General features: G+C 35.0%; 1 protein-coding gene across 5 annotated transcripts in view; it reads left to right on the top strand.

The window, feature by feature from the left end:
- Nucleotides 1–3,419: 3,419 nt before the first annotated feature.
- The window catches only part of LOC106477250 (histone-lysine N-methyltransferase EHMT2-like), a 78,196-nt gene continuing 58,461 nt past the window's right edge, over nucleotides 3,420–23,154 (top strand). The window contains exons 1-2 of one of the 5 annotated variants that reach the window (XM_022381442.1): nucleotides 3,420–3,625; nucleotides 18,938–19,018. The gene's annotated coding sequence lies outside the window, so the exon portion shown is untranslated. Of the gene's footprint in view, nucleotides 3,626–3,707; nucleotides 3,784–3,952; nucleotides 4,088–18,937; nucleotides 19,019–23,154 lie in introns of those variants that run through there. The other 4 variants (XM_022381445.1, XM_022381444.1, XM_022381446.1 and 1 more) reach the window with 4 other exon arrangements.

Below are 23,154 nucleotides of genomic sequence, written 5' to 3'. Positions count from 1 at the left end.
ACCGCCAACTCTTGGGCTACTCTTTTACCAACGAATAGTGGGATTGACCGTCACATTATAACGCCCCCACGGCTGAAAGGGCGAGCATGTTTGGTGGGGATTCGAACCCGCGACCCTCATATTGCGAGTCGAGCGCCCTAACCACCTGGCCATGCCGGGCCCTCACAACTGAACAGTTCTGAGTTTAACAGTTAACTTATGTGTTATTTGGGAGGAATAAGACGTATGTTCAATGTCCTTCGGTTTACCTGAAAGTTCTCGAACAATCAGATTAAAATGAAGATAAACAACTGTTTTTAATATGTGTAACAGCAGAACAAAAACACCTTTCGACGCTAAAACACTGGGTTTCGATGCCCGTGGTGGGCAGAGCGCGCACAGCCTTTTTGTGCAGCTTTGTGCTTAACAATAACTAAACCACTTAAACCACAATTAGTTTATTTGACAAACACACATTCTATTCAGACAAAATTGGATAAATGATAATAACGAATAAATTGACACGCCTAAATGAAAACATTTTATAATTTTCATATCGAAGTGTCAATTTATTGGTTATTATCATTTATCTAAGTTTTTTCTTTTCACGTCTTGCGGAACAATACTCATCCAAGAATTGTATTCATACACCTGCGTATGGTTGAAACAATTTTTACCGATTCAGATTTAACCATAACAATATAATAAATCTTTAACGCACATATAGTTTGCTCATTCATGTGATAAACAAATTTATGCTCCTTCTTAACGCATATATAGCAAGTTAATTCACGTAATAAATATATTTATGCCAGCTGAATCACAAACTAAATATGTTAACTCACGTATAACCAGTTAATGTACATGCTAAATAGATTTATATCTACTAAATCACGTGCTAAATAGAATCATACATACTGTTAACTCATGTATAACTAGCTAATGTACGTGCTAAATAGACTTATGTCTACTATATCACGTGCTACATAGAATTATACATACTGCTAACTCATGTATAACTAGCTAATGTACGTGCTAAATAGATTTATCTCTACTAAATCACGTGCTAAATAGAATCATACATACTGTTAACTCAAGTATAACTAGCAAATTTACGTGCTAAATAGATTTATATCTACTAAATCACGCGCTAAATAGAATTATATATACTGTTAACTCACGTATAACTAGCTAATGCACGTGCTAAATAGATTTATATCTACTGAATCACGTGCTAAATAGAATTATACATACTGCTAACTCATGTATAACTAGCTAATGTACGTGCTAAATAGATTTATGTCTACTAAATCATGTGCTAAATAGAATCATACATACTGTTAACTCACGTACAACTAGTTAATGTACGTGCTAAATAGATTTATGTCTACTAAATCATGTGCTAAATAGAATCATACATACTGTTAACTCACGTACAACTAGTTAATTTACGTGCTAAATAGAATTATATATACTGTTAACTCACGTATAACTAGCTAATGTACGTGCTAAATAGATTTATATCTACTGAATCACGTGCTAAATAGAATTATACATAATGTTAACTCACGTATAACTAGCTAATGTACGTGCTAAATATATTTATATCAACTAAATCACGTACTGAATAGAATTATACATACTGTTAAGTTTTAACTCACGTACAACTAGCTAATGTACGTGCTAAATAGATTTATGTCTACTAAATCACGTGCTAAATAGAATTATACATACTGTTAACCCACGTATAACTAGCTAATTTACGTGCTAAATAGACTTATATCTACTAAATCACGTGATAAATAGAATTATACATACTGTTAACTCTCATATAACTAGCTAATTTACGTGCTTATATCTACTAAATCACGTGCTAAATAGAATTATACATACTGTTAATTCACGTATGACTGCCCCCAGTGGTACAGCGGTATGTCTGCGGACTTACAACGCTAGAATCCGGATTTTGATACCCGTGGTGGGCAGAGCACAGATAGCCCAATGTGTAGCTTTGTGCGTAATTACAAACACACAAACAAACACGTATAACTAACTAATGTACGTACTAAATAGATTTATATCTTCTAAATCACGTGCTAAATAGAATTATACATTCTGTTAACTCACGTATAACTAGCTAATGTACGTGCTAAATAGATTTATGCTTATTGCTAACGCCTGCATACAGAGGAGATTCTGTTTTATAGTGCCTGTCTGTATAGTTAGCTTATTCCCTTAATAAATATTATCACGCTTGCAGAATTATGCTCATTGTTAATTTGAATATAGATAGCTAATTCAGGAGATAAACAGACTTAAGCATACTGTTAACGCACATATGGATTCAGTACAAATACAGGCTTAGTAACATATGCCACCTCACATGTTGTGTGTACGTTCGTTTGTTTGTAGTTAAGCACAAAGCTACACAGTGGGCTATCTGTGCTGTGCTTACCACAGATATCGAAACCCGGTTTCTAGCGTTGTTGGTTCGCAGACATACCGTTGTGCTACTGGGGGGCGTCATAAGTTCGCAACGCTCGTATTAGCTTATTTACCTTCATCAGTGATTACGCTTACCGCAATGACGTCAACTCAAAACGTCCCGATTATCTTAATATGATTTGTCCGCTGGTATCAAACATGCTACACTAAATTCCAAACAAACCGAGATTCTTTAAATAGGATTTAAATATGATGCATAGAATAAACTTCGGTATATATATATATATATATATTTTATAACAAATGTATTTGAAGGGTCAGAATTTTTACAGTTTAATTTTTATATGTTATGCGTGTTGTATATATATATTCAAGAGCTTTTCAAAAACGACAAACACTTATGTTAAAATGTTTTATTACTTACTTAGCTGCAAGTTTAGTCCCCTAGTGGCACAGCGGTATGTCTGCGGACTTATATCACCAGAAACCGGGGTTCGATACCCGTGGTGGGCAGATCACAGATAGCCCTTTGTGTAGCTTTGCGCTTAACGACAGTAATTTAAGACAACTGCACGTTTAAATTTGGTTATATTGGCCGCCAGATGACTTTACTGCCTAAAACAAATTTAATCGATACAAATGGCGTATGCAGCCATATGTGAATTTTTAAAGGATTATTGTGAATGACATTGTAAGCATTTTGTTGTAAATATCAGTTGGATAAGAGTTTAAAATCAAAGGAAAGACTAAAAAACCCTAAGAATTAATGTTTCACGACAGTAGTATAATGAAAAAAAAAATACCAATGCTACTGTCATGCCGTTTCCTGTGCTCGCCATGTTATTACTAATACACGAAAAATTAAAAATCGAAGAACCGAGGCCTGCGATAAATTGATATAAATTCCTATATGCATGGCAGTAATATTATATGTAATATGCATACAAATATTCATGCGTAATTTGTCAAATACTAACTTGCTTATTATGTTGCCTATATTTATTTCAACAGGATTCCTATAGAATCCACTTATATCAATAAGATTGGTTGGTAAATGTGATCCACTTCCTATATCTACGATAGACCGTCACGTATCACGCAAGTAGGTCCAGGATTTCAAGAACCAAGTCTTGGCGTAAGCATACGTGTTTTAGACTATAAGGTTGTTTTCAATATGGCAACCGTTGAGATATTTTCGCGGGTAAGTTGCTTCTACTTTGAGGATCTTATTCTTAATAATTTTGTAGGTGTTTGTATTGCTTTAATATATACAAGGTTACTTATTGGAAGACAAATGGAAGTCAATTCCAGTCATTGCATTTTTCGTTTCATATCAACGTTTAGAATGGAAAAAACAAGGTACTTTTGCTTACCGGCTGGTAAGGTACTTTTGTCAATAGCTAAGTTTAGTTGTAGGCTTACTCCATTTCTCTGGTTCCCGCCTGCCCTCTGCCGTTGCAAGTTGCTAGCCGTTAAGACTTGAATATATATAGGCGCGTGGTTCAATTTTCAATTTAGTTTTGTTTCGTCGTTATAAGTTTTAGTTTAGCATAGCCATTTTTTTTTTCGTGTGATAATTTGTAACGAAATTGACTTATTTCTAGTTTTAAGTTAATCATGTGCAAGGCAGAATAATGAATACCTTTAGATCAACTACTAAGTAGTAAGTTATTTTTATTAATTAAAATTTCAAATTACTTAAATATATAAAATTAAAAATGTCGCATATCAAATAGTGTTGTTAGTCGTAATTAGGGTCAGAAAATTAAAACCTCGAGACTGGTGTTTTAGATTGTGCATGTTTTATTGTTTAATAGAAGTTAATGGTTGAGTACTTGATTATTCAATTTGTGAATTTTTGTGTAGCCATTTCAATTAAATTGAAACCTAGCATTGATAATTTATAATACTTTGAAACTAAAGGTCTATATAATATATATTTATGATGAAAAATTATTTTTCTCAAAATAAGAGATGAATTGTGGAATTTAGTGGATTGGAATTTGAATTTAGTATAATTAAATCATATGTAGTTTTGAATTTGAATGTGGGTTCCAGAAAAGGCAGAATTATCCATGTTTGGTTCTTGATAGTTGGATAGTTACACTAAATATTTAATATGCTAAAATTAAGATATTTAGTAATAATAGATAAGCCTACAACATATATTTTTGGAATCCTTTCTAATTGTTTACAATAGTTTTATGAAAAAGCAAATTGCTTTTAGCTTTCTTATGTTAGAGACAACTTAGAATTGACTACATCTTAGGTTAAGAGTTGTTGACAGATGGGTTGATAATGTGAATATCTTCATAAGGAACTGAAAAAAAAGAGATTTACAATTACAGACATGGTGGTGCCCAGCTTGGGAATAAGCAGATTGATTGGATAGCTAAGGCAATGAGGAGTTTTAATTATTTTATGCATAAGATAAATAAATAATAGTATTAAAGATAAGTAAATTTTAAAGATAAACATAATAGATTCAAGAAAAAGCTTAGTTGCTATTATTATAATGTAAGGAGTATTAGGAACAAAATGAATGAGTTAAGAATTTTTGTTCAAATTGAAGACAATGATCTAATGGTAGTTCTGAAACTTAGTCATATTTGGAGAACTACCATTAGATCATGGTCTTCAATAGAAATTATTTTTAATATTTAATGACTTTGTATAAGGCAACTATAGCCTATTAGGATTGAAAATATAAAAACAATGATAGTCAAAAGGTTGAGTCTTTCTGGGTTATGTTCAGGAGTTTCAAGACTGGAAAGCTTTTAAATTTAATTTACAGTTGTTTTATAGGCCAACTGATCAGACAGAAGATGTCAATGAGAAACTGTAAGAGATCAGGGTTACTTCTAATAAGAATACTGCTGCAAAATTATGGGAAATTTTAATTTTAGTCATATTGATTAGGAATGTATTGAGTCAAACAGCGAGGGAGAGAGATTTCTTTAGGTGATTATGTTTTTCTGTAACAAGTGGTCAGAGAGCCAACTAAGGGGAATGCCATTTTAAATTTATTTATTAACCACTAATGAGGATATAGGTGAAAGGCTTGAAGTGTAGGAACATTTAGGAAAGGGTGAGCAATGCATAATGAGGTTTTACTGCATGATGAGATAAAGATAAATGGAATCTTATTACCTAATTTTCAGAAAGTTAGTTTTGAGGCTATGAGACAAGATTTGTCATTCATGAATTGGGAAAACAAGTTAAAAGATGGTGACAGATATATGAAATTAAAAAAAAAAAGCTTTTAATTCTAGATAGGCATGTTTCTAAAAAAAGAGGAAAAGACTAACAGGAAAGAACAAACCTAATTGGTTTACTAAGGATATAAAGGATAAAATTGGTAATAAATGCCATAAGGTGAAGAAGTCTAAATTGTCATATAGGTTGAAAAATTTCCAGAACTTTTGGAAGAACAGGGATTTTATTAAAAAAGAAATTAGGAAATCTAAAAGGGATTAGGAGAAATAACTGTCTGATAGAGTTAGAATGGGGATTGGGCTTGTAAAGGATGCTAATGGCAAGGTTTTTGTTGAAGACTATGAGATACAAGGAAGATATTACAATATTCCTGACCCTGAGCATTCTATGTGAAATGTTGGAGTTGACCAGCGTCATGTAGATATCAATCCCTTAGTGGTAAGTAGGAAAGTTGAGAGGTTAAAAATAGATCAAGTATCAAGGCCAGGTAAGGTTTTCCCTAGGGTTTAAAAAGAAGTCAAAGATCAGATATGTGAGTCTTTATCTTTCATTTTTGGTAGGTTAATAGAATGTGGGCAAGTGCCTGAGGATTGGAGAATTACTTGTGTTACTCCTATTTGTTAAAGGGGGATAAGAGATTATAGATCATTTAGTCTTACTACTGTTGTGGAAACATTCTAGATCTAGAGAGATAAAAGAAGCTTTACAGAATTCTTCAGTGAAATATGATATCTCAAATGGGCATATGCAAGCCTATGGAAAGCAAATAACTAAGAGATGTTTCATTGTCTCCTATTATCCAGCACATGAAGTTTATTTATGTGATGATTGCTGACCACAAAAGGACACATGAAATACAAGGGATCATCTTGCAACATTTTCCATATTAACATAACATTAAAGAAGGGATCTTTTGGTCCATCTAGCCATCCCATCCAATAAATCAAACTAAACATTAAAATTCTCAAAGCCAGCCCTTATTATTCAAATATTTATCAACCTTTCCCTTAAATCAACTTCATCTACCACATCTGAAGGCAACTTGTTCCAAAGGCTAACTACCCTGTTAGAATAATAAAGGTTAGCTGAAGATTGTTCCTTCCCTGCCAAAATTTATGTGTCCCCTAGTCTTACCATTCTCACTATTAAGTAAGAAAAAAAGATTAGGTATCAACACTGCCAATTCCCTTAACAAATTGTAACACTTCAATCAGATCTTCTCTAACTCTTTTGTGTCTCAAATGGAAGAATACTTTTTTATACCTTGCACTTGCTTCTTCAAATGATAGCCAATATGGAGTCACCAAAGGTAAATCTTGCTTTACTGATGTGTTAACTTTTCCATAAGAACTCTTGATTAGGTGCTACACAAACAATTAGTCAGGAAAATCATATACATATGGGTTGGGCAAAGAATAGTTAATTTGATATTGGGTGGCTGGATGGGAGAAACCTAAATGTTATTAATGGAGTTCAGTCAAGCTGGACCCTTGTTAATAGTGGAGTTGCCTCGGGTCAGTGCTTGGGGCCTTTGTTTTTTAATATATATATATTAAAGAAAAGGGCATAATTAGTGAAGTTTTCTGATGACATTAAACATTTGGTATTTCTAGCTATGTTGAGGATGTTGAGATATTACAGAACAACTTGAATCAAGTTGTATTTGGTTTATAATTATTATTACATATTTAGTATGATAGGAACCAATTCACTAAGCACGACTGAAGAAAAGTGTCTTGTACAGTGGTGGCTAAGTTACTCAACCAACAATGCAAGTGCTTTGTTGGTAGTAGTAAAACTAACAGAATTTTAAGATGTACTTATAGACATATTGATTACAAGTCAGTATTGGAATACTGTGTGTAGTTTTGGTCTCCTTATTTAAGCAAGGATATTGGCTTATTGGAAAGATCTTGGAGGAGAGGCTACAAGGATAAATTGTGGGATGAAAGGGTTGTCTTACAAGTTAGATTAAGATCTCTTTATTTAACTTCTGTTGAGAGAAGGGTAAGGGGTGATCTTCTTTGAGTTTACAAGGTTGTTTAGAGGATTAATAGGATAAAGGGCTCTGATTTCTTTGTGCTGTATTCTGAAGATAAATAGGATGAGAGTACAGAAGTGGAAGATTTGGGAGAGATAGTTCAATTCCCAGTTGACAGCATATTTTGTTTTTTTTTTGAATTAGGTTATTGACTTATGGAATGACTTCCTAATGTTAGTAGTAGAGACAAGCACTTCACAGGAATTTAAGAGGGGAATAGATGATTTTCTAAAAAAATAAAGGGTGGGAGTAAATTTTTTACTTAAGGGCGGGTATTTAAGGATAACCTTAGGAGACCAAATTGTCTGTTTCATATCTCAAAAAATTTTCCAATTTATCAAGAAGCATTTTGTGAAACATTGTTTTAATGTTCTTAGATTACCAGAACATTGTTTTAAGATTAAGGAGTTAATTTTCTTTTTTGTACAAAATCTGATGAGGTCCCTTTTTTTAAGTCACTGTGTTTGGCTCTTATACTATACATGTGGGAAGCATATTGACTGGTAATTGGTACAGAGAATTATTGCAATAATACCTGGCTAAAAAAGTTTAATGAATGAAGAAAGGTTTAAAACTTGTTTTTCCTAAAGCTCAGAAGAAGTAGAGATGATTTGGTTTCAGAGTTTAAAACAGTTAGCAAACTGGAGTAAACTGACAAGAAGAATTGGTTGTGGGATATTGAAGATGGAAGTAGAAACTTAGGTGTTAGTTGTAATACCTCTATGCACTGGTTGACTAGATCTGGAATTACTCTCAGTCAAGGTTACTTTTCTGTTAAGAGTTATGATTTGTGGAGTGGTTTGCATGTTATGTACCATTGGTCTAAAATTGTTTGTTGGATAGATCAAAGGTGAAGGACTACATTTCATTTGGATTGATTTCTTTGGTTGATCAATTCACTGGGTGCTGTATGCAGTCATATTGCACTAAGATTTCTTGTTTTATTTTGAATGGTTATATGAATGTGAAAGTATATATTAAGCTTGGTTGGTTTGAATAGTGGTGATGTGATGTTTATGGGCTGAATGATCCTGTAATCACTTTACTTGCTTTTGTGCTAAAACAGATATAGGTTGAATTTTTTTAAAATTCTTTACTTTTTTTGGTTAATGGTATCTTATTAGCTCATATACTTTTATTGTAAGAAAGCATTTGTAACATTAGCATGAAAAAGAGCAGCTTGCTAGTTTTTGATTATTTTGACTTTCAGATAACCTTTGGTAAGGTGTTATATAAAAAATTAACTAGTTAGATTTTCGTGACATTGGTGGGTGAAAGCTAAGGTTGGTGATAAATGAATATTTGTCTGACTGGGTAATGGAGCCAATAAGATTCCTTGATAGTTCTGAACTCTAACGATACTAAGGTGCTAGGAAAGACTAATAGTTTTGAGATTAATTCTTTTGATCAGAAGAATCTTACAGTTAATGTGTGGGCTAAAATGTTAAACAATTTTTAATTTGGAAAAGTGTAAAGCAATGTAATTGAGATATGGAAACTTAGAAGACTTCTTTGAGATAAGCTTTGGTTTTGTTGGAAAAAAGAGGAATTAATTGGGTTTATTGACAAAAGCTTAAAACACTCAGCATTATTTCTGGTGTATAGGTTTGTCTTACAATGGGAAGAATATCAACTTGCTGGAAAGAGATGGGCTGCTTGAATTATATCTATTTTAAAGAATTTAAATAGATACAGAGAAGCTTAATAACCTTGTGTTTTTTTTCTGGAGCATAGGACTAAAGTTGACTTGATTGAGGTGTTTAAAATTGTTAAAAGTTCAACAAACTACTTGTGAAAGATTTAAGTAGGGGAATAATAAGTTGATTATAAGGATATAAAGTACATGCACCTATATAAACTTTTAAAATCCTGAAGAAGACTTAGTTTTGTGAAGAGAGGATTAAAAAAAAGGTTCATTAAACAAGACAGAAGTAGTGGTTAGGTCCTAACCTTTTCTTTAGTACAGTTTTTACTGGGTTAGGATTGTAAACTTGCAGAATGGTTTACCTGATGATATGATTGTGCATGTGGTTTAGTTTAACTTAAATTTTATTTGAATGGTTATAAAGATGTTAGAACTTTGAACAGAGTGCTTTTCTTTTTTCAAACTCACTCTAATGTTCTAAATATTTTATGATAATTTAGGACCTAGTGGAATTAGTAGATATAGTCAAGTTTTAAGATTAATTTTTTTTTTTTATAAGCAAAGGGTGGTCAAGACTAGTAATATTTTTATTTTGGTTAATAATTGCATTAGAACATGATACCTCTAGTTTTCTAATTGTCCAATTGAAGATTCATACTACTTTCATATGTTAAATATTTTACATTAGGCATTATAGTATTAGCTTGTCTTTGAATGCTTTTTCAACATGTTAATGTTCTTTCTGTAATAAAAGGCTCAAAACTACAAACAGTTTTGATAACTGATGCCTCACCAATAATATCCAAGGTTACAATTGACAATGTTGTTCTTTAATAAAGGGACTAAGTTTGTAACTGATGCCTCACCAATTATGCCCAAGATTACAATGATATTGTTGCTCATAATATAGGGATCAAAACTGCAAACAGTTTTGATAACTGATGCCTCACCAATCATGTTCAAAGTTTTCTTTATTGTTAGTAATTTTTTATTCCATGAACTCCAGTTCTTGGGGTTCTCCATGTTTTTCCTGTTTGCTTGTTATTAGGATTTATACTGTTTCCTTTCTTTAATGGCTCCTTTATCACACCCGAAAGTTTTATCCACCTTGTGTTTGTGATACATTTTGTCTTGACTTGAAGACTTTCTTCCTTTTCTTGATTTCATCTCCTTGGTATCTATTTGGCCAGCTTGGAGATTGGGCCCTTTACATTCTAGTTCACTGTCTGGTTCCCTATTTTTGAATTTTCATCTTTTCTTGCTACCTTTCTGTATTCCCTTTCCTAATTCCACTTTTTACCAGAGGCATTTGATCTTGCTTCAGATGGGTTTTCTGTAGATGTTTGTTCCCTTCTCTTTGTCAGTGTAGCCTGTTCTACTTCTCCTGCTTCATTTCACATTTCTTTGCTCCTCTGCTGTTGGGACTCCTTATTGTATTCATTCTTTCTTTTTTGATATCTGGGATTTGTCATGTTCCTTTTCTTCACCTGGATGTCTTTTGTGGTGTTCCTTTCTCCCTGGTGACTTCTGTTCTTGTTATCTTCCCAGATTTTTCTTCTTTGTTGATCTTGTCCTTTCCTCCTATTCCTCCTCTGGATCAGTCTATCCCTAATCTTCCCATTCCAGGTTCCATGTATTCCCTTTTTTGAGTCCTCCCTTTACCAGTAACCTACTTCATCGCTCCTCTTGTCAGTGACTACCAGATACATGTGGCCCTGAGGGTCTCCATCTCTTCTCCTGCTGTTGGTCTCCTTTTCTGCTGACAGTTATTTTTCATTATCTGCCTTGGTCTCTCTCTCCTTGCTTCTCTTTTTTTCACTTTCCATTTCATTTTCTCTCCCTCTGACCCTATCTATGCTATTTTTCACCTGGTCTACAGTTGGCCATGGTTGATGTTTCCGACACCTTCCTCCACATCACTCTTGAGCTGCCCATCATTTTCTCATATCTTATTCTTCCCTTTGACTTCACATTGACCCCTGTTGTTTCCATTGGTATTGTGAGGGCATTCACTTGCTGTATTTATGGTCTGAGGCTGATTTTCCTTTTCTTGGAAGATTGACTTCTGTTGGCCCATTCTCAGGTAGTTTATTTCAATCACACCTCCCTTCTTTTATAGGTATCTACTCAACTGGGGAGGACTTATCCTGAGATCCAAGTCCTTTCTAATAGCCACTCAATATCTGGTACTTCTGGGCATTTTCTTCATCACTTGTCTTAGCTGAATTTAGCTTTTTCCTTCTTGCTTGTGAGCTCTGGTGTATCTGGTCACCAGGTTTTGTGTTTCTCATTCTCTTCTTGTGCATAAGGTTATTTTGCTTTTGAGAACCCTGGATTCCCTGAAACCTCTCATTCCTTTAAGGTACTTACACATGTGCCTGCTTCAGTGAACCCTGCAGACCTAAGGATTTCTTTCTTGGGTTCCATTGTTGTCTCCTTGAGGTGACTGGTCTCTGCCCATACTTCTCCTGGCATTTCCTTTCAAGTTGGATCTCTGGTAGAGGGTATGACTTCTGCCATTTGGATGTAGGACAGCCATTCACCCCACATCAATGTTCTTGACCTTCTTGCTATTCGTCAGGCACGTTCCCATTCCTGCCCCTACTTGATCATGTTCCACTCAGTCATTTCTTGCATCAACCATTTAAAAACATCTGTTCCAGAAACATTTTTTTGAGACATTGGAAATACACTTGTGGACCCATTCACATTAGGTTTGACTTATTACCTGTCATTTGCCAGGACCTTATTACAGGGTGGTGAGCTGTCTCTCAACCAGTCCATGTTCAACCAACAGAGTGTCTCTACACTTTCAGGTCTTTCCTTTTGGTTGAGCATGCCCATTGTGAATGTCTTTGACATCCTTCTCTATTCCAGGCTTCCTCTCTTCTGTTTACTATTTCTTATGTTTCATCTGTGGCTGTCAATTTTATCAGCCACAGGTCTGTTCTCATTTCTTTCTATATGCTTATTCCCCTCTTTGTTTCCTCCGTTGGGTCCTTACCTTGATACCTGTTGCTTTTTCTTGTATCCTGTGGTTAATGCCTCTTTGGCCAGCTCAGTCTTGGTTTCCCCTGCTTCTTTGCTATCATTCATCCTCCCCTTTCCTCTATCCAATTTCACCTCTCTGTCTTGCTTCATCCTCATACATCCCTTTTTCATTGTGGAATATGGTTACATATAGGATTTTTCAATCTGTTGGGCTGGACTTTCCAATAGTGTGACATTCTTCTTGTCATATTCCTATTGACCTTCTACTTTGTTTGTTTATCAATGAAAGTTGTAGGTCTTTCATCATTGGTTCATCAGTCCCTCCATTCCTTCAGGCTGTCTTACTGTGAACCATCTTTCTACTTGGCAGTTACTCTGTTGTTTTTCAGTTCTTGCCTTAGCAGGTTATTGGGTGGCCTTGCTCATGCCATTTCACCTTTTCTGGTACCACAGTGTGTTTCTTTCCCTTTACTCTCTGTTATACTCCTTCACTCTTCTCTGACTTCATTGTCTGGCTCCCACTCCTGACTGAGACCTTAATGAAGATTTGCAAGCTCCTTTTGTACCATTTTTCTTTTCAGACTTCTTCATTTTTCTTGCCTATGATTACCATCGTTCCCTTGCCTATGCTGTGCATGCTTCTTGTACTCTCTTCTATTGCACTTATATACTTTTCTTATCGTACTGATCTCCCCTTCCTTGGGCTTCACCTGTTCAGGAGGGTATCTGTACTTTCTCCCTTATGTCCCTTTTGGAGTTCCCACCATTGTTTGTATCTCCCCTGGGTCTACTGTTATTCCAGGGACCTCTCTACTTCTACCCTTACTGGATGGGCCTTTTAATTCCTCTGGTAGGTATATTTGCTTTGCCTTTTTTATTCTCCTGTATCTCATCTTTGCTGGCTCCACCTTTAGCCATCCTTCACTCTTTCGTGAGACTTGGTAAGTTACCTTTTAATATATATGCCTCTTATTTTCAGTGGCATCTTTCTCTTTTTGTCTTTATGGATCCCACTCTGTGATGAGTGGTGCCTGTCCAGGTCTACTTCAACTAGTAAAAGTCATGCTGTAAGACCATGATGACTTAACAATGCACACTTTGGAGATGGGGTGTTCCACAAGATTGCTTGTAGGTTTATTCCAGGGATAGGTTTATTTGATAAAATTGCCCATCTCAGACCATACTCACCCATGGACTACATGGGTAAAACGGAAGGGGATAGTTCACATCCCTGCTAATCCTTGTATTGAATAAATCAGTATGGTATGCTATTCAAAATAGGGTTTCTTGGTCACCCATTGCATTGTGTCAGGTTTGTTGTTCCTCTGGATTCTCCAACACGATTTCTCTCCCCTTTTCTTCTAGTGGAGTTTGAGAGTTGGTACCACTTTCCAGTTCCAAGCCGCTGCGGTGGTGGACCATGGATGCATCCTCCTGAATGTGATAATGAAATACAAATAATATATATAAATTATAAAACCATTCAGTTGAGAGCAGGGCAGTGGTGTTCTGCTGGTGTAGATGATGTGATGTCCTCCACTAGGTAACATGGGAGTGAGCTGTCAAAATTGCAGTTCACTTCTTTGATTGGGATCCCTCATCCTACCCCCATATGGATGTTGGTTTCCAGTGGCTGGGTTTTGGATTTAGAGTTGAATCAACCAATATATGTCCTCACACATGTATTAAAAATGTTTCTATTCCCTCACTAATTTCTACTCTTGTTACTCCATCCTTCTAGTGGGTCACAGTGGAAGTATTTGCAGATTACTACGGTTTTCTCCTTCTGCTATCCCTTGATGATTATTATTCTGAGGATGTTCCCGTGCTTGGGGTGGTTTGTGTCATCATATATTTGAGTGAGATGGCTTACATTACACAGACATCTTTTCAATGCTGGATGTTGGTTTCCCTGATTGATCATTCAATTTCTCACATCGTTATTAAACCACAACTTATGCCAGTTCATGGATCGGGGAGTACTTGAGGTGAAGACAGTATGGTCTTGTTTCCTATCCCCACCAGATGGCTGGGTTTTGGATTGTAGTTGACTTCCCATCGCTATGATCCTCTTTTATACCCCCATTGAATGTTGGTGGCCTGGGTTTTGTACTGTAGTTGACAAGCTGGTGGTATAACCCTCTTCCCCACCCTCACATGGATGTTGATATCCGGTTGCTGGGTTTTGGACTATAGTTGAGTTACTGATGGTATGATCCTCATCCTGCCCTCACATGGATGTCATTTCCCGGCATCATGGGTTTTGGATGTAGTTGACTTGCTGTGTACATTGTGCATTGTGCCCTTTTCGTAGTTAAGTTTGTGCAGTATATGCATCCATTCTACTGAATTTGAGGTGAAGACAGTGTGGACCCTCCTCCTGCCATGGATCAGAGGGTATATTTCCAATTCCGCTTGATTTTGGACTTGAGTTACACCCTAGCCACTCTACACCTTGGAGCACATCCAGTTTCACTTTCCCCCAACATTACTGTCTGTAGAGGATTCATCTATTGCCTCTCTTTAATGGGACTGAGATTATGATATATTGTGATTTGGATTCCAATCCAACCATCTTCTCTCCTTTTTGGTTGTGCTTCTCCACTTTTTCTGCCAGTGTCTGTGACACCTCTTTTCACACTGGGCAAAGAGTATACCTGGTATGGAAGTGGTGTGGTCTCACACGTATGGCTCTCTGTTAAAAGGATCATCAATACAAGGTGTTCTTTGGATGCTTCTTCTTGTCCCTCGCACCATTCCCTCCACCTCTTCAATGTGGGATTCTAGCTATACATGTGAGAAGAGCTAATGTATTGTATCAGAAGTTATAATTTTCCTATACTGAAAATATATTTCCAGTAGGTACTTACCTCCTTTCACACTTCCCATTTGTCCTTCCCACTGAAAACCTGTGCTTCCTTTTCTGTCTAAACTCGATTTGATAGTTTGGTAGAATTGAATAGAGGGAGTCACATGTCAGGAGGGTGTGTCACACTCCTATTGGTGGAGGGTTGTCTTGTGGGGTACGTGGGAGTGCAAGGCTTGCATACAAAGGTTAGCACTGAATGAGAATAGCTATATATGTGAGAGGAGGAAAGTATGTATCAGATATATATTTTCAGTATAGGAAAATTATAACTTCTAGAACTTTCTTTCAAGAGACAGTTTTTACAATTCCTTAAAAAGTTTTGGAATTTATGAATCTTGTGAACTTTGGTTTGTTTGCAAAAATGTAAAGTTCATTGTTTACAAAGCAAATAAAAATACATTTGACCTTAACCCTTTCAGGTTTTTAAAATATGTACAACTTTCTTTCTCTTAGACTTTTTTAAAACCACCTAATTTTTTTACAGGTCATTGTCATGTTCTTCATTTGACTAATGAGTGAAATAATTCTTCCATTAAAAATATTTTTCTAGTTTTTGTCTTTAGTCCATGACTTTTACATATCTTCAATGTCAGTTGGTATTTTATTTTTATGAACTATTTATTGACTTTTTTTTTTGAAGCTTTTGATGTTTGAAACATTTTTCTGTAATGATTTTTGTTTATTATATTGAATGTAATAGTTATATGGCCCAAATATGTATTAGTTCTTCAACCAAATGGGACATGATATGGCCAGGTGGTTAGGGCATTTGAATTGTAATCTATGGGTTGCAGGTTCGAATCCATCCCACCAAACATGCTTACTCTTTCATCTGTGGGAGCATTATAATGTGTTAGTCAATCCCATTATTCTTTGGTGAAAGAGTAGCCCAAAATCTAAAGAGTTGGGAGAGGATCTTGAACAGATGTGGGAAGCATTTAGGGAAAAAATGATATGCTTACAGAACATATGTATTCCCTACAGGAAAAAAATATATTAACGGAGTAGAATAAGCCAGTATGGCTTAGTAAAGGTTTAAAAGATCATATTAGGGATAAACATAATAAATTCAAGAAATTTAAAATTACTGGAAAAAATAAGGAATTGGAGAACTATAGGAAATCAAGAGATCTGGTTAAAAAGAAAGTTAAAAGGGCAAAAACTGTATTTGAATGAGCATTGACTGAGAGAGTTAAATCAAACAATAAGGAATTCTTTAGGTATATGATGGGTAAGCAAAATGTTAGGATGGGGAGCTGATCTTAGAAGATTATGAGATGGTAAACTTATTACATTATATGTTTTCTTCAGTTTTTACAAAGGAAGATACAAGTATAATGCCTCAACCAGAGCACTTAATGTGTGGGGAAAATATTGATGTAAAACATATTATGTTCTGAAATTTTAAGAGAAAAGTTGGGAAACCTAAAATTGATAAATCTCCTGGACCAGACAACTTTTATCCTAGAGTTTTAAAGGAACTTAAAGATTTTATTTGTAAACCTCTAGCTAATATTTTTTATAGGTTATTTAGTTGTGGAAGAGTAATAGACGATTGGAAGTTGGCTAATGTCAGTCCAATATTTAAAGGTGATAAACATTGTCCAGGCAATTATAGGCCAGCTAGCCTTATATCATTAGTTGGAAAGGTTTTGGAGAGTGTGATTAAAGATGCATTGCAGAATCACTTAAAGCAGTTTGACATAGTGTCAAAGAGCCAGCATGGTTTCACTAAGGGAAAGTCTTTTTTTTAACAAATCTTCTGACATTTTTTGAGAATGTTACTGCAAGAGTTGATGAAGGAAATACTATGTATTTGGTTTACCTTGATTTTCAGAAAGCATTTGATAAGGTGCCTCACAAAAGACTAGTTACAAAAATTAAATCTGTGGGTGTGGGAGAAATGTTATTGAATTGGATACGAAATTGGCTGGAGAGTAGAAAGCAGAGAATAGTGATAAAGGAGTTAGATCTAACTGGATCACAGTTACAAGCTGTGTGCCTCAGGGCTCTGTGCTGGGTCCTCTGCTGTTTGTGATTTATATTGATGATATTGACTCTGGAATGATTAACAAAATTTAGAAGTTTGCAGATGACATTAAGATCTTTGGGGTGGCTAATTATATCAAAAATCCTGCAGACTTAGAGGGAGACTTGGATCATTTGATACATTGGGCCAATATATGGCAGATGATGTTTAACTATCCAAAATGTAAGGTGGTGCATGTAGGTTTTCACAATTTAAATGGGAATACATTAAATACTGTGGTTGAAGAAAAAGATCTTGATGTTGTGATCAAAAAGTCACATAAGCCATCTAAATAGTGTATTGTAGCTAACAATAAGGTTAATAGGATTTTGGGTAGCATCTATAGAAATATTGAATACAGGACAAGAGATATTATTGTTTCACAGTACAAATCACTTGTAAGGTCTCATTAAGAGTACTGTGTACAGTTTTGGGCTCCCTTCCTAAAGAAGGACATTGAATTGTTGGAGAAGATTTAGAGAAGAGCCACTAGGATGATACCTGGGATTGTCCTGTGAGGAGAGACTAAAATCTCTAAACTTATTTTCTCTGGAGAGTAGAAGGGTCAGAGGGGATTTTATTGAGGTGTTTAAGATTATTAAGGTATTGATAATATAGATCTATCAAACTTTTTTGGGTTTAGCAGTGAAAACAATAGGATAAGGGGTCATACATTTTGGCAGTGTAGGAGTCGTCTGCGGTTTATACAGTATTACTTTTCAGTCAGGGTGGTTGGCTTTTGGAATGAGCTGCTTTCAAAGGTGATGTAGACAGAAAATTTAACTGAGTTCAAGAAAAGATGGGATGAATACATGAGTAGTAAAGGGTGGTTATAGTTGGGAGTTGGAAGGGACATCCTTGATGGGCTAATAAGCTCCTTTTTGTCCCTTTAAAAGTTTATGAATTTTATAAGAGTTGATAGTGGGTGGTAATCACCAGCTGCCTTTTTTCTAGTTTTGCACTGCTAAATTAGGGATGGCTAACACAGATAGCCTTTGTTTACTTTTGCATGAAATGTAAAACAAACCAAATTCACCCAAACTTTGGTTTGTATTGGAACCATATCACCTGTTTAATTGTGGTATTTTTAAACATAAATGTAAATACGGTGGGTTTGATTGTTCAAGATGCTAACCGGTAACTTGGATGACCCAATCATGTTTGATCATCTGTTGGTCATTTATGTTTATATAGTATGTGTAGTTGGTTAAAGACTCTCAGTTGAAAATTGTATAAAGTAATAGGTAAGCCTCTTTCTTCATATTTAATGCAAATCATTATCATTATTTTAGTGTAGTGTGTTATGTTCATTATTCACTGAACACACTTAGTGTTTAGGCAATTTTTATATAAACATTTTTATGATTTTTAAGTTTTAGGAATTGGCATTCAAATAAGTATTTTTGATATGTAGTTAAACTAAGTCCCATTGAAAAATTGTACAAAATGTTTAATTTTCATAACTTAATTAGGGAGAAAATTATAGTTTAACTAAGTGTATTTAGAACTAAAAAAATTACAAGAAATACATTTTGTTAGAAATATGTGTAATTAGTGACATATAAGGCCCAAAATTAATGTTTCTTGGAAATAAGGTATGTGTTAATATGTATATATTTTGTTACATTTATATATGTGCATTTTGTTTATCAACAAGGTGACTTTTTGAAGTTGAAGTGCTACACATATTTATAATTAAATAATAGTTTTGTGTTTTTCTAGGAGAAATTTCTATTCTGATGATATTCACACTAAATGAGCATTCAACACAGTAGTATGAAAGAGGATCAGAACATTACAGAGGTATTGTTATGTAGATAATGTCAGAATTTCCATGACAAGTGTTTTATGTGATGAGTATTTTTTCAGATTTTAATATCTGGTTATTTAGTACTGTATATATACTTAAGTAATAGTTGACCCAAGATTTTTGACAGAAAAATCTTCATTTTTTGATACAGTACTTCCCTCCTCTCACAAGATAGCTATTCTCATTCATTGCTTCCCTCTATTTGCACTTTCTCAGATGATGTCGTTCCCTCTGGCTCTCAAACACATTATCACCCTCCTTTCTTCTAGTGGGGTACAAGAGTCCTTACCACTTTCTAGTACCAAACCACTGGGGTGGTTGACCATGGAGGCATTCTCCTGAAAGGGTTCCACACAAAGATAAGTATAACCATTCAGTGCAGAGTAGGGTGGTTTTGTTTTGCTGGTGTAGATGATGTACTGTCCTCCAATTTGCAATAATTAATATAACTGAGTGAGATGTCAGAATGCAGTTTACTCCTTTGATTGGGAGCCTTCATTCTATCCTCACATAGATGTTGGTACTCCATGGGCAGGTTTTGGATTTAGAGTGAACCAATCAACATAAGTCCTCACACAGGTTCGGGTTGTCTGTCTTCCTCCCTTGATTTCTTCATATGTGTTGTGAGTCACAGTAGTGATATGTGGGATTGTACCGGCTCTATTTTTGGCTGTCCCTTGTTCTCTCGTTTTATGGGGATGTTATTGCATGAGTGGTCCCAGCATGTTTCAAGGTTGGGGGGGGGGGGGTTATTTGCATGTGATAGACATTCTTTTGATGCCGGAGGTCCAGTTCCAGGATCTATAGCTTTTACCTCATCCTTCTGTAATGCCCGGGAATCAGACTGGTTCTCACTTCCCCAATTCTTGGGTTTGAGGTGAAGACAATGTATCCTCATCCTATCCTCACAGATGTCAGTACCCTGCGAGGAGGTTTTAGATGTAATTGACTTGCCAATTATGGTCTGCCCTACCCTAGCCACTCTATACCCTTCCTTCTTCACCCAATTTTTACATTGTGGGATTGAGTTCCATTATCTTTCTCTGATGAGGATCTCTTTTCTCTTGCATTCTCTCTCACTCAGATGTGCTTCTCACCTTTTCTACCCTGATATCTTAAACATTTCACACATGGGCGAAGAGTATACCTGGCTCAGATGTGGTGCGATGCCCCTCTTCAGATCTTCCGATCTGACTCTCATTTACTGAGGTATTCTTGAATGCTTTCAGGGGGTACGTCTGTTCTTCCCTTGCACCGGTCCCTCCTCCTAATCAATATGGGATTCTAGCTAATCTTGTTAGTGGTTGGAAGTACTGTATCAGAAGTTATAATTTTCCTATACTGAAAATGTATTTCCAATAGGTATTTCTCTCTGCTTACACTTCTCACCCTTCCTCCCCACATACTTCCGGTGCTTCTGTTTTCTGCCAAACTTTGAAGTAATAGTTCGGTAGAGGTGCATAAAGTGAGTGACATGCATCATGTGAGTATACTATGCTCCTATTGGTGGAAAGGTGATGCATGATGGTTTGCATGAGAGACATGCTGGAATCACTTGATTCTAATTGTGGGGAGCAGAAGACTTGTGGAATGCATAAAGCAAAATGTTTGCATATAGAGGGAAGCAATGAAGGAGAATAGCTAATCTTGTGAGAAGAGGGAAGTACCTATCAGAAATACATTTTCAGTATAGCAAATTTATTACTTTCATTTATCTTGTGTAAAAGTCGACCTAGTTTTCTCGGAAACCTAAGAGAGCAATCGCTCATCCCAGGCTAAGTCACACTTTATATCAAAAACTTGTGAAAAGGAACAAAAACACACAACTTTATCAACACAGACTTGGTTCCAGGAAGGGACCACATGACCATTTTTTACTTGTATATAGTTTTAATACTATAACTAGAAGGTCTTCAAATTGTAACATGAAACTACATTTGTTTATCATAAATAGTTTTAAACTCATAACAGTACACATCTATTTATACTTAAATCATATTTTGTTGACTCTTACTGAGCATGAATTCAATCTCTGGAAAGTATTGCTTGTGTAAAAGTCAACCCCTAAATTACAGCCTAAAACATTAGTCACAAAAATTTGACCTTTACACGAGTATATACAGTATTTCCAATCTCTGCTTGCCAAATTTGGGGAGATGGTTCCATATCCAAATTTGTTTTTTGTCAAATTATTTGTTTCTTAAAATTATAAACTTTTGGAATGGTTTGCCTGGTGTCATTTGTGCTTACAGTTTAAATTTATTAAACTTGTTAATTACCGTTTGACATCCAGTCCCAAATTTACTTTGGTTTTAACACTATGGTTTAAATTTTTTTAATGTTGTATTTTCCTTTACATTATCATTGATGCATACCAGTATTTTTCAAAATAATTCTAATGTCTATTGTGTCTCTGAAGAAATAATCTATTTCTGTTTTTGTCAGCCAATTTTTCTGTACATATTCGTGGTCTTAATAGTTTTGTTTTCAGTTTACTTACTGAGTATAAGTATTATTTCATTAGAAGTTACAGCTTTTACAGTAAATATTAAAATCTTCTTTACGATTAAAACTTGTGTACTTGAGAATGATCACACCAAAATGTCATAACCTGTTGTAAAATTATTCTTTGTTACTCTAAAAGCTGTAACTTGTAATGAAATAATATTCATGGTCTGTTTAGCTCTACTTTTTTGTTTTTCTTTACAAGAAGATCTGCAGGTTCTGTTTATTGACAGTGGATCATGTGAGGAGAGCTCTGTTTTAAGGAGTCTCGCTTCTTTTAGACTGGAAGTTGACTTATTAGATAGGTAGCTTGCTCTGATTGGAAGTTAATATTAATTTTTTTATAGATGTTTTCAAAGTAATTGTGCTTCATTTCAAATGTGGAAGGTGCGATCCCATTCAAATCCTGTGAAGGTACAGGTTGATTTAGCCACTATTATATGAAGATTAGGTATTAGATCTCCTTGATGCATGGGTTTCTTGAGACGGCTACTTGACACCTATTCTGATAATGGTTGAACCACCAGACATGAAAATAAATGTTGTTTTTTGTATAATCTTCCAGGTATTTTCTCCTCATTTGTGTTATACATTTTTCATCAAAATAAAAGAACACAATTATATAGTAAGTGTGTTATACTGTAGTGAATCTCCTTTCATTATGTCATCCTCATGTGCATCGTGTGCTTCTTTCATTTGAAGAGGCTATTCTTTATATTATCTCTCACCTGTAGGCTACACACATAATGTAATTTTAAAGAGCTTGTTGCATAACATTTGCAAATATCCATTTTTCTTCTCTATTCTGACTGTAATTACTACTTCACTCTCCCAAGACAAGTTAGCAGTGTGCAGAAACCTCACTTATAGTTTTCATGAACAGACAAATCCATTACAAAAATAAATTAAAATACTCTATCTTCTCATGAATATCATCAGTGTTCTGCACAAGTCTTGGCCATCTTATCTAGGGATCCTGGCATTAGTAATGAAACTATTCTCCCATTTGAGGCACAAAGCAATTTATCTGGTCAGGTGAAGCCATCCCAAGTCTCTAGTATTTATTACTTTTTGCCATGCTGAAAGTCTGTCGTAGACCCACTTGTGTGAATGTTGCATTTGATTATTTGTCTTACTCATTGTGAGAGAATGAAACCAGATAATTTGTCTTTTCATTGCAAAACTTAGAATATTTGTTCCATCTGGTTCATGACATGTTAATTTCTTTTGTGACAGTCATAAAGAGCAGCTGTTTCTTCCAGAATCTATGCTGCTTATCAGCTGAAACTTGTATTAACTCTTTCTTTAGGAATTTCTCTGGTTTGGTTAATTTCCAGTGAGTTAGCACTGGATGTATAATGGTATTTGCTGAACAATTAATTGATTACCTGTGGTTAATTGATTAACGCAGTGTTCCTCAAACCACGATAAGTACAATCAAAAAAGTTTTACCTTTGTTGAAATCCTTTAGGATTTTATCTGCTAATCTCTATTATTTTACCCACTCACAGAGAACTGAAGAAAGGGATGATAAATTATATATTGAATATTAGAAGATTGGAATCTGATCTTACATGTTGTAAAAAAAAAAAAAAAAAAAAAAAAAAAAAAAAAAAAAAAAAAA

The sequence above is a fragment of the Limulus polyphemus genome, unplaced genomic scaffold (genome assembly GCF_000517525.1).
Source record: "Limulus polyphemus unplaced genomic scaffold, Limulus_polyphemus-2.1.2 Scaffold164, whole genome shotgun sequence".
Lineage (NCBI taxonomy): Eukaryota > Metazoa > Arthropoda > Merostomata > Xiphosura > Limulidae > Limulus > Limulus polyphemus.
Note: the sequence above shows the minus strand (reverse complement) of the source record. Positions and strands in the feature narration are given on the sequence as shown.